This window comes from Carassius auratus, unplaced genomic scaffold (genome assembly GCF_003368295.1).
Source record: "Carassius auratus strain Wakin unplaced genomic scaffold, ASM336829v1 scaf_tig00032568, whole genome shotgun sequence".
Taxonomy (NCBI): Eukaryota; Metazoa; Chordata; class Actinopteri; order Cypriniformes; family Cyprinidae; genus Carassius; species Carassius auratus.
This window is the reverse complement of record NW_020526009.1, coordinates 1-16,094: the sequence shown is the minus strand read 5'-3', so window position 1 is coordinate 16,094 and position 16,094 is coordinate 1. Positions and strand designations below refer to the sequence as shown.

Genomic DNA, 16,094 nt, shown 5'->3' with positions numbered 1-16,094 from the left:
AACTCTTGAATCTTCATTGACAATAATAATGGGGGGGGGGGGGGGTATCCTATCAATAAGACTTTTGTACAATTTACTGCTCTAATTACAACATCATATAAGTGCTTAACATGTGCTGACACAATCATGTTAAACTTTCCTACAGAGATGTGGTGCTGAACATTTGTACTGCTTGTTTGTGATGGTCTGTTTACACTATTCTTCTGTACTGTTCATTATGACCCAAATATGACAAAAGCACAATGTAAGCCACAATGTGCTTTTTAATTTTTGAATGTATGGTAATTATTTTCCCTATCACCAAGTCAAGGAGCGACTTTCACAAGCCTATGTGGCCTAGTGCGGACATGTACTAAACACCAGCAAAAGGGGAAAAACAAAACACACTGGAACCCTATGAAATCTAACCAGCTTCACAATGAAAACAGATTGTACCTTTTGATATACTGTTGTGGTGGACATAAGTGTAGCAAAGGAGCTAAAAAGAGGGGATATTCTTATTTAATGATATACAAATTTGAACATTTTTTAGAAAATGGCCTTAATTTTGGTGATGAGAGCCACTTGTTCAGCTCAACTAATTTTGCATGATCTTGACTATAATGTACATGCCAGAAATACACTTTAGTGGAGAACTTCCATTTCTCAGTATACAAATGTATGTGACCAGAGGACTTTATCCAGCATACTTTGCCATTTCTGTCTTGGTGTTAGATAAAAATTTAGAAATCTACAGCTATACTCATATGGTACCTGTTGATTGATATCAATAGTCCTAATTATACAATGTGTAATGTGCATTAGTTCTTGAGTGGTTATTTCAATGCATTGCTGGGACCCTATAAAACATAACATTTTAGACAAATAAAACAATTTTGTATGCTTAATATAATAATCTTTCATTTACCTGATTTCATACTTGGATGCACACAACCCAAACATTCATAGTGTACACACACACCAAAATAGAGAAACACACAGCCCACTCAGAAATATATAAAAACAACTTTCCAACAGCAAGAACATGTTTTATAGAATGAGAGCAATAAATTATCACATAATTTCTCTGAATTAATTCTGCATTGAAACCTCATACATATATACAAATAAAACGTCATACAATTAATTTTAAATATAGGAGCTGCTCTTACACACACATACTGATAACAGTTTTACAATTACAACTTGTTCCAAGCCCCCCACCCCCAGGTCCTTAAAATGTAAACATTGGTTCATGTTCCCATTCCCAGCCAGATATTGATTTCCCAGTCCAGTGCAGAGTAAATATGGCATATTTATATCAACTAATATATACATTCAGGTTTATACAGCATCATTCAGCTAAGTGCAGACATGCAACATGGGGCACGGTGGCACAAGACATTAGCATGTCCAGAAACCAGAACACGCATCTCAAAAACTACTGGAATTTTTTTTTTTTTTTTACATCACACACCTCTGCTTTATTTGCATTTGAGCTCAGCATGCCCCAGCACTCAGAACTTTTAATACAAGCACAAGAGCAAAGCATTAGAATGAGAGAGAAGCAAATCTGGCCATAGGAAAAGAATGTGAAATGTATTGAATGGCCCTCTAAATTCATTATTTTGACTAAGGACATGGAGTTCCTGTTTGGCTACAAAGGCCTTAAGGTTTCGGTTATGGGTAATGCTAGCAGATTTGAAGTACTGGAATCCATTACCCGAATAAACAGTATTGTAGTTTGACTCAACATAATTCATATAGGCAAAGAAAATTATGAAAAATAAATAAATAAGAAATAAATGTCTCGGCCTAGCAGCAGAGATTAATAATCTTATTTAAGATGTCTTCATCCTTGTAGGACCTTTAAAATGTGTTAACATTTTTTAAGTATAAAAATAACTCAAATAACTAACACATCATTAACGTAATACTGTGTATGATTCTGCTTAATGGAGAAAGAACAGCCCATTTGGACTGAAAAGAAGGGAGAAAAGACACAAAAAGGGACTGTTTGGAGGGACACAGATGGTATTAGAGCTTTGGATCCTAGGCACTGATGATCTTTACTTGTGTATGTGCAAAAACAGAAATTTAAATGCAAGTCCCCTTAACACGCTTTTCATATAAACAAAATAAGAGGGCACTGACATTGCACATGCAACTCAGCATAAATTCACAATATTAAAAGAGCGAGTTGCTCAAGTGTGTATGGCTTCTGGCAACAACGAGTTTTACACGGATCATATAGCTTTTATGTGGATAATATAGTTTTACAAACTTTCTGCAAAACATTTACCTGAAATTAGCAGTCCAATTAGTTTGCTAAACAGTAACTGTACACCAAAAAAACAAAAAACCCTAGCCTGTTGGTCTGTCTAAAAAAAAGCTCTTAGAAAACACTCAGCACGGCACTCTGCTAAAACATATCCATGAATTATATTAGTAGTAGCTTTTACACCAAAAATAGCAAGAATTATATTCTTCTGTATATTCAGTAGTATTTGACATCATAATAGTAATAAAGTCACCCATTAAAATCACCCATATCCAGATGTTCTTTTTAAATATTTAAGATATCTGTAACACATTTTGACTGCCGAAGCTGTACAAAACCAAGCCCATAAGTACAGATTTCAGTTCAAAATTTCAATGACACTCTATACAAACACCCTGCTCCTCCAACAGGTCATCCAGAGAAAGTTTCACACTGATCTCAACCTCCAGTGACAAACCTTTACAGTAGGCACTAAGGTTATGTGATGAATTGCCAAATATAAATGTTTCATTGGCCAGGGGAGATTGTTTTAGCAGACGAGTTGAAAATAATAGTGAAATGGTGATGCTAAAAAAGGGAAAGAGATGTGCTGCGGTAGAGGAGGTGCTGATCTATGTCCTGATTATTGGTTGCTATTAGTCATGACTCTTTTGTGTACTTTGCATCTAGGTGTGTATGCTTAATTGTCTTAATATAATAGCCACAAAACAAAAGAACAAAATATCAACCAAACAATTTAAAATCTCTTTCTACACATTCTGTTTGGCGCAAATGACATCATAACTTCACTGAGGCCTTCAAAAAAGAGGTTTTTACAGACTTATTGCAAACCGGATGCCCAGCCTCTTAGAGACAAAAAAACTAAATAAAATATAAAACATTCTTCAAATAGTTTCAAAATTATGCCCCCGACCTTTTTCCTGTGTAGTGATGCAAGTTTCCTCGGCAGTTCCCACCCTGTCCTATCACTCACAAGGCAAAATAAAAGTCTCTTTAAGGTGATAAACATATTGTTTGACATCCCCCTAAGTGCATGCTGGCCCTTCTTATGCGCTGAGGAATACATTTGACAATTTTGAGGAATGTATCAAGCAAACATTTTCTGACCGACCCTGAAATGATTGTCATCTGAGACGCATGAAAACCGAAAAGACTACGAATGAAAAAGTTCAATTTCTTTTATATTTTGCACTCATCGGTCCGGTTTCGTCTCCATGTTGAGTGTTTAAAGAGTTCACCATTGTAGTCTTCCGACTTCTGTACGGTCAAACTTGGTCTCTTAAACTCCAGGTCATCCGTCCAACATAAATTGGCACCCCCTTTCTCCCTGTAACCTATTCATTTGGCAGCGATGCATGTCAATTTCAACTCAAACTCTTAAAATACACTTCAACTGCTTCACCATTGTCTCCATTAGGCTTCTTAGATCTTCAGTTGGAGATTTGATGCTGTTACACAGCCTTTGTTTTGATTGGCGGCCAACAGCAAGAGGCCATTCAGGCTAGCAATGAGCATGTAGCCGGCCAGGATTCCCACTCTACACGTGAGGGAAGCGGATATGGAAGTAACAGAGTCTGAGTATGGTGTGCTTCCTCTTGCCTGGACTCCGACTCCTCCGCAATGGCCCCCTGCGCCCTCTGTTGTGACTTACTCTCACACCACCGTGCTGATGCGGTTGATAGGTTTGGATTTGGAGCTGCCGACCGTGCTGCTGTTGCTGGCTCCGCCTCCTCCTCCGCCCCCTGGTCCGCCCGACTGCGCCCCCATGGGTCCTGGGAGTTGCGGGGCCAGCGGGGAGAGTGGGGTAAGAGGGGTGAGGGGGGTGAGGGGGGTATGTGGGGATGAAGGTGGAGGTAACGGGGAATGTGGTGGAGGAGGTGGGATGGAAGAGAGGGGTGGATACTGTGGGATGTAGTGGGCGGCGCCCTGGGGTATGTAGCGGGCGGTGATAGCGGATGGTGCCTGAGGGGGCGGTGAGAAAACGAAGTGAGTTGGATGGGCGGAGTGATCTAGCAAGGGGTGTGGGCTGTGGGCATGGACGAGATGGCTGTGGGTATGAGAGTGAGCGTGGGAGTGGGCGTGAGGGTGGGGCTGAGAGTGAGACAGGGTGAGAGGAAGCTTGCCGGTAGGACCGGGCATCCGTACGTGGCGTATGGGATTGGGATGCATGTGGTAGAAGGTGAAAGGGGCGATAGGGGAATTGGGTGAATGCGGGGACAGAGGCGGAGGGGTGCAGGCCATATTGCCGTAGCGGCCTTGCTGCATAGCATGATGGGATTGGTGCTGCTGGAGCTGGGTGTGTGAAGGCACGGGTGGCCCGCGCCGTGGGAGGGACCCTCGATGTAGGATATGATGGATAGCGGGCGGATGGCCAGGGGCGACGGCCTGCATATGGTACCGATGATGATGGTGGTAAGGGGGCGGAGGCTGGCCAAAGTTGTTGTGACAGTACTGAGCGTGCAGCGCTTGGATCTTGGACGGCCCACCTGGATCTGACTGGCTGAGGGCGGAGGGGGACGGAGGGGGCGGCCCTCCTGTAGTAGGAGGTGGCACGGGGGCCGGGTAATGTGGCCCGGGGGGAGTAAGGGGAGCAGGGGGTTTGGCGCGCTTGCTCCCAAACAGGGAGCCCAGGAAGGAACCGGAATTGCTCCCTCCAGAACTGCTCCCTGGGCCCCCACCTCGATCGCTGATGCCAGGGACCCCGCCCATATTGCCTACGGCGTTGTGAAGTTGCCCCGGCCCACCCCCCACCCCTACTCCGGGGCTCAGGATGGGGCGGTGAGGCCGGTAGTCTTCCAGCCCATAGCAGCTGGGAACAGCGCCCCCCATGGGCAAGCGTTGATGTGGCTGAGGGCTGTTAATGATGGATCCCTACAGTGTGCACAAACACACAAAGCCAGACAGTCATTACACTGGAAATCTGAGTAGAAGTGAGAAGCATTCCCCAGTTACTTTTTTCAAATAAATAATGGACGTTACTTATTAGGAATACACAGATATTAAAATTAATAAAAAAGTAATGATTTTTATGTTATAAGCAATAAAAATTAAAATTCCATACTTTTTTCTAATAATAATAATAATTTTAAAAAACGGAAAAAAGACTAAAGCAAGTGAATTTAGCTATTACGTACAAAGTTGAGTGTAAAAAGAACACAGATTTGAAAAATGTCAAGAATATATTTAATATTTAAATTATTTAACAAAAAACTGTTATGACTGAATTTACTTGCAGAATTAAAAACGAAAACATTTTATTTGTAATAAGTAATTTTAATTGCTTTACTATATTATATAATTATTATTTTATCAGCTTATTGATATCAGCCAGAATTTTTGTAATGGCACATTTTAACAATTTATCTTGATACTAAAAAGTGCATGCAGACAACATCACTGTACTCACATCTCCTGCACAGTAACAACCCAAAAAGCCTTTCAGCATTAGATACAAACAGCCTCAAGCAACTTACCAAAGTTAAAAATGACAGTGTCACTTTCACAAGCCACAAAATCAGTCAGATAACAAAGTAAAGATTCCTCTTCAGAGAGCCTCACTTATTTTACATGTATTTAAACATGCATCTAAACCTTTAAAACACAAGCAGCCCTCAGATACTGATTGGGGGCATTCATTTACCAGAGCAAGGCATTAGTTATTAGCACCAGGCATAACCTATTAGACATGCTGCATGCAAAGCAAACACCAATTAAGTTTTTTACACTATAAGGATTAAAACATACTGAACTTCATCACAACAATAAAAAAGTCGTGCAAAGCCATTGTTAATAAACACAGAGGTCTCATGCATTTAGAAACACAGGATCATTCAATTTCATTATGACTGCAAGCCGTTAGCAGATCAGCCTGACTTACTTCTATAGTACTATCCAAAGAGCCAACGCTGTTTCTACGGCCTCGCTTTCCTGTACCCAACCAAGAACAGCATAGTCGGGGTCAAAGGTCATTCAGAAAAAAATTTCTAACGTCTCAATACTGGGTGTTTGTCCCTAAATAATCCATTTATAATAAATAAATATCTACTGACAAAACTCAGCTTTACATCACTGAACTTGATGTTGGCTGTGTTTAGAAAGCATTTAAAACAGTAGTGTTTGTCAGCTGACCACATTGCGTTTATGTTTAATACTGTGAGTTATCCTCTACAAAATTGCTATTTTGTTTTTTTTTATGTCATTTTGTGTAAAAAATATGTTAAAGGGGGGTGAAATGCTCGTTTTCACTCAATATCCTGTTAATCTTGAGTACCTATAGAGTAGTACTGCATCCTTCATAACTCCAAAAAGTCTTTAGTTTTATTATATTCATAAGAGATAGATAGTCTGTACCGATTTTTCCCGTAAAAACACGAGTGGCTGGAGGCGTGACGTGTGGGCGGAGCTAAAGAATCACGAGCGCCAGTAGGCTTTTGCGTTGAGCGCGTCTGGAAGCTGTGACACTGTGAGGACAAAACCAACCAAAACAAACCATGGCTAACAGTCAGATTCAGCCGTTTATTTATGATCCAGAATCAGATCCAGAGGCTGAAATTTAACAAGAGCAGCATCAGCAACAACGTCTCTATGTGGTATGTACTGAAACTGTATATATTTGCTTAGCGGTTTTGGAAAATGACTAAGTTCCACTTTGTCGTCTTTTTTTTTTATTTTTTATTTTTTTATTAAGCTGTAACGTTACATGTGGAAAGTGCAGTTTGATGACAACATCGCATGTTGTTTACTTGATATGCTTACACGCCGATAGCTAAGTTAATAACACAGAGATATTTGAAGCAGTTTTACTCGTGCAGTTTGATGACAACATCGCATGTTGTTTACTTGATGTGCTTACGCGCCAATAGCTAAGTTAATAACACAGAGATATTTGAAGCAGTTTTACTCACCGCATGCGATTCCAACACACGATCGTGACCCTTTTTCGTTGGGACTGCATTATCCTTAAGAAATAAACGATGTGCAAACCCGGCGTCAAAGCATCTTCGAAATGCAGGGAACAAACACAAACACTTGCACAACTCCGTTGATGCTCTGTAAAAATAAACTCCATCCACTGGTCCCTTAATGCTGTTTCTCTTTTGGTAATCTGTGCAGGGTTGTCTTGCCCTGGCAACCAAAAACACACGTCTTTTGTGACATTTCGCGATGCTCTCGCTCTGATCAGTGAAGTCTATTGTGCTCTCAGTGCTGTGCTATAAGGGAGCGCGCGCTCTTCCGGCAGACGTGCCCTCAGGACCCATATAAGGAAATTCCGCTCCATCTAACGTCACACAGAGCCATACTCGAAAAAAACTTTCCGAAACTTGTGACAAACCGGAAGGAGTATTTTGGGAACAGAAATACTCTTTAACAGTGTAAAAAACTCAGTATGCATGAAATAGCATTTCACCCCCCCTTTAACACTTGGCAGCCCCATCAAACACCGAATAAGAAAAAAACACATTTAGCAGATATTACTTAGAAGGTCAAAGTCAATATCATTGTTTTGTGTGATATGGTCTGCTCTGTTATATACTGCACATCTTAACAAATGTAGCATCTGTACATTATATGCATACAGAAATTTAGCATACTGTGACAGCGTACATACTAACACACTAACTATAAAAAAAAATATTATTCAAATCCAGACACTTTTCCGAAGAGCCTTATGCAAGGACATAATGTGCCATTAGAGGGCAGTGTCTGTCAAACTGTACTTCTTAGAATGATCATGATCAAACTATGGTGGATTTAAAAATATTTCCCCAAATGGAAAAAGCAACAATAATCTACATTAGGGCTGTCAATAGTTTATAAAAATAATACACATAAATTTATTTGTACTGAATCCAATTAATATCCATATTTGAGTGAAATAAAAAAAAAATTACATTGTGGCACAATTTTTTTGACAAAATAGGTCTACAGAAATCCATGAAGCATCAATAATTAAAATTAGCTGATTTTTAATGCATTGTTATGCTACAATTCCGTTAAACGGTCAGCTGTAGTCTAAATAGAAAGGAGTTTGTTGTGTGAATGTGTGTTGTACCTGTCTCAGAGAGGTCTCTCAGTGAGGAGCTAAGTGCTGTTCGTTTAAGCCCCTCCCCTGCTGTGTACGTGTCATCCAGACTGGGCCTACCCAGAGTGCCGTTCACAGCTTCAGTTTTCATTCCGCCAACCCCGCCCCCTTCTCCACTCGAGAGCCCTGGACGCATCACACCTTTCTGCTTCTCTAACTCAGCTACGGAGAAGAGAGTATTAGCTATACCTATGACTATTACCATAATGAACCATTTCTGAAATTTCAGCTTGCAAAGAGAAAAACAATGTCAAGCATTTGATATGTCGTGTGTGAAACAACGGGTAACGTTAAAGGATTTCTTACACTCTACGCGGTATTTCTCCATATCTTGAACCTCAGCGACGCTCTCACGCAGGTCGCTGGTGAAGCGGGTTCGGTCCTGCTGGCTCGGCGCATTGAACACAATCAGGACCTTACGCTCGCTGCCGGGCATCGCTGATGTCAGTCTGATACCGTGAGGATAGTCTGCGAGAGAGGGATAGAGATAGAGGGTAAATGCAGTCTATTAGAGAGAGACCCAGATAAAGAGGGATGTGCTGTGCCTCGTAATTAGTTATAGATCTCTCATTCTGACAAGTACTGTACTTCAACATGTCAATGGGGTAGGAAAGATGCATTTAAATAAAAAAATATGCTCTTAATCATGTGGAATTTTACTTCAAGCTAATTTGTCTTCTTTTAAAGATGTGTAGATATTCTGTTAATGGAAAACAAGTGTAAAACAAATACTGATTAAGATCAATAGAAGACAGACGTTCCCAATTAACAGCACAGCCACAAATGATGGAAGAGGATTTTCAGATAGACATCTTTTTCTCCTTCATATACTGCTAATAAACCAAAACACCACCTACATGAAAGCAAGGAAAGGGTAATGAGAGAACACGGAGAGATGGAGTGGATGAGAGCAGAGTGTGTAAACGAGCTGGAATGGAGTGATAGTATAAATAAAGAAGGAGGGACAGATGGTCAGACAGATGGAGGGATGAATATACTTACAGGAGTTCTGGAACATATGAACCTGCATCTCCACCAGGGGAAAAGACTGTCTGAAACTGTACGTCACAGACGTCTTCTTCTTCTGAAAGATCTTCGTTACCTGAAGGTGGGAACAAAAGGGATGTTAGGCTCGGTAGTTATTATCATTATACATATACATACTCTTAACACAAAATTGCTCAGGTACATATGACTGAATGTTTTTTTTCAATGTGTCTAATAGCCGTACTCTAGACCAAGACTGGCAATTTTGAACAAACTAAAATATAAAATAGTCTTAATTTGTTTAATAACATTTTTTGTTTAACAAGATTTTTATTTTATAACAAAAATCTTTATGATATTAACCCCCTGAGGTCTGAGGGTATTTTTGGGGCCTGGAGAAGTTTTGTCATGCCCTGATATTTCTGCTTTTTTTCAGTTGCTTATAAACATCTAAATGGCTAAAGTCTAATCTCACTGTAATCAGCCCAAACTGGGCTATAATAATATTTGAGCAGCATGTATGTACATGATTGTGTTTTTGAGGAAAAAAATGTTATGCGTGGTTAGTGTAAAACTAAAAATGTTAAATCACTTGAATAAGGCAAAAAAACACATACAGAACGTTGGTTCCCGGGACTTTTGAGAACTGGAGCTTGTAGCCTAGAATTTTTCTTTCTAAATTATGTAAAAATCATCTTGTTTACTCATTTACAGAAAACAATATATTGATTTACATTTTCTAAGATACTTTCATGACATCATGACCAATCCAGTTCTATATTACAGATCAGTGATCTCATCTAAATATTGTCGGATCCTAATAAACCATACATCAATGGAAAGCTTATTTATTCAGCTTCAATTCAAATCTCAGTTATTCTTTATTCATTCAAATCTCAGTTTCGAGACTGGTTTTGTGGTCCAGGGTCAAACATGTATGTATAAAGAATATGTTATTTTTGTTGTAATTTTTGCTGCAGTCAGGACCAAAAATTGCTTGATCGCAACAAAAATGTAATAACTAGAGATATTTTATATGTATATACTGTACATGAAACTATATGAATCTGAATATATATTTATAAATCCTGAAGATAAGGTTTTAATTCTAAATATAAAAATTTAAATCTAAAAATACAGATAATTAAGTCTGAAATTGTACAATGTAACTCCAAATACAGTAATATTATATAGGCTAAATGAACTTGATTTTTTTTTATGAAAACAGTAGGCCTATTTATCTGGTATACATTTGCCGATGCAATATAATTATATAATTATAGTAAGTGCACATGACTCCAAATCAAAGTGAGTATTTTTTCTCTACTATATCTTCTGACAGTAATTAGGCCAGTATGCACTAAGTGAAGACTCACCACCAGCAGGTCATTAAAGAGGAAGACCTCACGCTGGTGAACTCCACTCCGCTGGGGTCGATTGGGGTCAGGGACTTCATACAGCTGACAACAGCACACTAGCCTGCGATGTGGCAGAGAAAGCACCTGCACACGCACACACACACACACACACACACACACACACAGCATATCAAAATACAGCTTGGTTTGTCTCACACTAAACCACACAAATAAACAAACTAGGATCCAACAGCCTTTTTACCACAAGCTGAACAACAATATGGGATTTCAACCAAAAGTATGACATGCATGAGTGAAACATGGATTGACTCACAGGTTTCTTGCCCACGATAACCCTCTCCACAGCCTGCACTTGAGACACGTGATCATCATTTGTCCTGAGTTCCCATTTCTGAATGCGCTGGTAGATGCCCACTAACAAATCCCTGGGAATATCCTGTCCATTATCCACTCCTGCCCAAGAAAAGAGCGGGAGAACGAACAAAGAAACAGAAGGTGAAAACTACTCTCTTGTCTTTTATTGGAAGCCAAATATTAATCTGAAGACATTTTTGGTTTGGATCACCTCTAAGGTTCTTAATAAAATCCTCCAGCTTCATCTTCCTCTCAGCTTTGACGTTGGGGCTGTACATGTCTGTGTTGAGAAGGATTATGGCAAATGCCAGGATGAAGATCGTGTCTGGGTTTTGAAACTGGCGGACAAGTGCAGGGTTGCACACGCAGTATCTCTGACTGTTAGAAAGAAAGAAGCGGATCTTCATGTGGAACTACGAAATGCAGAGAAAAGAGTACAGGGTGAGATGACAGCAAACGCTACCTGAAGGCCTCTACCAGTCTCTCCACCTTCTGGGCTTCCCCCTGAACCTTAATCTGAGCCTGAAACTTCCTCAGGGCGTCATCCAGATCCATGCCTGAGAAATCCATCTCATCCAACACACAGCTGAGAAAGAAGAACAGAAAGAAAGATCACTAAATTCATCTGCCAACATGTTTGTGTTGATTTTTTTAGCCAGTGTCTGGTTTCTGTTTTTTTGCCTCCAAGCTGGTGTTAACAGCATATGGATGCTTTGCTACAGTCTGGGGTGGGAAGACAGAAAAACATCATTACTAACTCCAACACATCCTTGTTGAACTGTTTCTGTCGGTTTCCCAGAAACTCTCCAATCATCTGTCTACTCAGGCCTTTCCTCTCCAAGATGAAACGTGCGATGCCCACAGGTGTGTCTGAGACAAAATTCCTCTCGATCAAATACTGGATCCCTTTCTCTGGTTTCCTGGAATACAGGGAGAATGATGACATAACAGATAGGATGTGATTCATTTGATTTAAACTGTGAACAACTGAAATACAGAAAAATAGATATAGCAACAATAGCCTGAGGGCAGAAAAATGTATAGACATCTGACTCTTTGTATCCAACTGGATTTAGGTTCACATCTGTCTTTGGCTTGACTGCATTGTCTTTTATTGATCTCTGCCATTTGATCTTAAAATCCATTTGATTGCTTACAGTTCCATTTCCTCGTCAGAATTAGATTTCTAAAGCACCCTGCTAAAAAGTTCCCAAGGTGCTAAATGATTTATAACACATCAATCTTGCAATCATAAAACCTTACAGTTACTTTTCATTATGTATTCTCCATGATTTATAACAGGAGTAATGTGTTCAAATAAAACTGTACTACCGTAAAGCGTCTGTGATCCTTAACGCCGGTATTAAGTCAGAAAAGAGGTTCAGAGAAATCACACTGGGCCTGTCATCTCTTCAATATTAAGATTTAATAATGAAATACGACAGGTGTGATAAACCATATGGAGGAGATGTCTGTAGATAGATCAGTCAATAAATAGACCCATACACTTTTCTAACATCAAGATTTTAGGTTAATGTTTGTATGAACCTATAAGAGACATATTCAGTGTCGGTCATTCTTATATGCAAAGTATGCAAGTTGTGTAGGGCTTGTTCTTCTCCTTGTTCTCAAAGATGATTTAATGTCTAGGGCTGTGCAATTAATAGAATTTTAGATTCGTTTTTGGTTTTCGCTGTCAACCTTCCCTCATAAAATCATGTCATGTGAAAGATGTAATATAAAGTTTCCTGCTGGACATACTTGATGAACATTTTTTTTTTAAATCATACTGAGCTGCAAAAGAGACATTGTGCACCAGGCAGCTTTCTGTGCATGTGATCCGAGACAGAGCAACACACTTTGGGCTATTTTGGGCTTTGGGTATACTTTTAAATGGACAAATAAACACAAAAATATGTCAAATGTCTGTCTTGCTGAGTTTCACTTAAATGCAGTCAGATATGTCTTAAGTGAACATGAACAGCTGTGAAAGTAACTGAATGCTTGTCAGTATTACATCTGTGCATTCGGTCTTAAAGTGACAGCACCTTCTGTCTCTGCTGTAGATAGTCTTGATTTGTAGATAATCATTTAATCATTGTCTCTGTCATTTAATGTTAGTAAAACAACAAAAGAAACTGCTCTGACAGAACTGTTTAAGGGATTGGTGATCATTATAAAGAACAAAAATTATTTATAGTCAATATAGTTAGATAAATATTAAATAAAACAATAAATATAAAAAACTAATTTGTGCAAAATTGAATGTTCTTGATAATATTTTATATACAATTATTATTTAATAAAAAGTATTTTTTGTGTATAAAAGGGGAATTTCTATTAAAATGTCAGTCCTATTTTGGTGAATGTCTCTTACTTGTTGAAGAGGTTCAGTCCGATGCGGTATTGCCTCCTTTGGACCACGTCATTGTTGAAGGCGGGTGAGTCCCAGCTATGCCTGCTCTCTCTCTGATAGGTCTGTTTTCCCAGAGGAGGCAAGGGTTCCCTTAGACTGTCCCTAGACGAAGAGCCTGAGCTGCAGTTGATGGTCTCATTGGAGTTGGTGGTAGAGTTCATTGAGTCGTTGTCCCCATCGAGTGCTCCAGCCCAGTAGTGGGCAGTGGCGCGGAGGACGAGGAAGAAAGTGGCGTGAGTGGAGGCTGAGTGGGTGAGGGAGACGTGGGGTCTGGGTAGGGGTGATGAATGTGTGGCATAGGGTGGTGGTGCAACGGATGGTGAAGGTGTGGGTGGTGATGGTGGTGCATCATTGTGTGGTGTGGTACGTGTGTTGGTATAGGGGATGGGATGGGGCGACCCGGGGGTCGCGTCTGGCCCTGTGCCACACAGGGATTGGGCGTGCGAGGGACGGGGTTGTGTTTGAGAGTCCCTTGAGGTGATCCACCCGCCGTAGGCTCCTGCTCGTAAAGCAGCTGTCTGCTCAGGGAGCCTCGATCCGAACGGTCGCTCATGTCGACAGAGCTGTCACTAGGCGGCTCTATGGTGAGAACGGGGAGGTGTGACCCCCGCAACCGGAAATCTCTGCTTCGGTGCATGGTGTGCTACGCCGGCTGTTATTGCTCCCGCCACCCTCTGTATCCCGGCTGTCTTCGCGACCTCCGACCCCGCTGCTGACGCCCCAGTACTCAGTGTCGGTGCTGGAGGGAACCCGCTCGATGGATAGGGGAGAACAAGGCATGCCGTCGTCCATATAAAGCGTGACGTCGCTGTACGAGGTAGCTGTGCTGTCCTCGTGCATGACCCCCAGACGTTCTTGCTCCCCCATGACCCCCCTACGGGAGGTAGGTTTGCTGCTCCATACACACTCGCCGAAATCCTCGCTTTCCTCACCTCCTCCCTCACCACCATCCTGAGAGTCCCTCGGCAACAGACTGACACGTCAGAAGTGTCGTCCATAGAGTCAGCCAGAGATGTCACCTGAGAGAGGAAGCACACAGCCATCGCCAGCGTTTTTGCTGGTTTTCACTCAAATTTTCATGGCCCCAGAATATATTGTTGTATGAATATCTGAACATGCAATACATCAAAATAAATAACGTCATCTTATTAATAACTGAAATTCTGTGTTTGGTGAGGAAAGAGTTAATGTTTTTTGTGAGTCTCTTACTCTTACAGGCTGCATTTATATGAACAACAAAAATAAAGTAAAACCAGTAATTTTTTTGAAATATTTTAAACAATGTGCCAAAATTAATTTAAACAATTGTACTTTTTTCTATTCAGATCTTTAGCAAATCTTAATACGGATATTCATTTTTCATACTGTAACATGATGTCTACGAATCATGCTATGAGTCTAAATCTATTCTATCCCAGCTATATATATCTGACCTGTATTGAAATACATTTGGACTTTAACATAACTTTAATCGAAGGGTTCACACATCTGTCACCTGTTTGTTGAAAGCGTCGTCTGTACGCGAGTACTCCTCTCTGTCTGAAGGACAGTGTGCAGGTGAGTCAGACTCCTGCTGTGAGTCTGTGGTTCCTGTCTGGCTAGCTGTGCCCAGAGTCGAAGTGTGATGGCTGGTATATCGACCTTGCTGCTGCTGGGGCATCTGGGGCTGAACCTATAGAATCATAAATAGTAAAAAGGAATTTATAGAAATTATGTTAACATCATAAAACAGAATTAAGATTTCACAGTCGAGCTGAATTTTCTACTTTTATGCATGTAAAAACTGTTATATTGCCTGTGGCTGTCTTTCGTCAAAAGAATACTGTGAACGCATGTTTGACAGGATGATCCGGCGAGTCATTCGGCTTTCAGAGGCAGAACTACGCAGCCGCTGGAAGTTCTTGTTCATGCGATACTGCCGGAATGCCGTCTGTATCGTGCGAGCCGCTCGTCTGCTCAGGAAGTAACCGCCATACTTCCTCTCCAGCATCTCCACCTGATGAACAGGAAGATGGACAAACAGACAGTAAGAGAACATGAAAATGGATTATAATTGAATAAAGAGTGCAAAAGAGAGAGAAAGAAGTGATGCATTGCTTTCTTCAAACCTAATATACAAGACATCTAAATGCTATATTCTTTAAGCCTGAAACTTAAGAAATCTAAGAAAATATTTATTTAACAGCAGTCTTTCTCAATTATTACTCAAAGAAGAAAGATATGGGCAGCAGTAATTCTGTAGATGTTGGAGTGTTGGACTCCTACATGAACTGATATTTTCACAATGCAGAGATCCTTAGTATTTAATATGAAAGCATAACAGCACTCTGTATCATAAGTGCAATCCCATCTTTCATTATGTGAGATGATGGAGGTTTGGCTTCACATTAGCATGACCGGAGGCCATTATGTACATTTGAAGCTTGACTGTAGTTTAAAGCCTGTAAGATGGCCTCCATGCACATTAAAACACAAACACTTAGTAATAAGTAGATTTTTCTATGGGCTGTTTGGGCCGCGGAGAATTAGGATAAACCTTAATTAAGCACAAAATACTATAAAAAAGTCAACAGTGTTTGACAAACTGAAGATTTCCTTTCATTAATGATATATTAA

General features: G+C 40.4%; 1 pseudogene; it reads right to left on the bottom strand.

The window, feature by feature from the left end:
• Positions 1 to 1,007: 1,007 nt before the first annotated feature.
• LOC113080910 (IQ motif and SEC7 domain-containing protein 1-like) lies at positions 1,008 to 15,474 on the bottom strand (annotated as a pseudogene).
• Between the last annotated feature and the right edge of the window lie 620 nt (positions 15,475 to 16,094).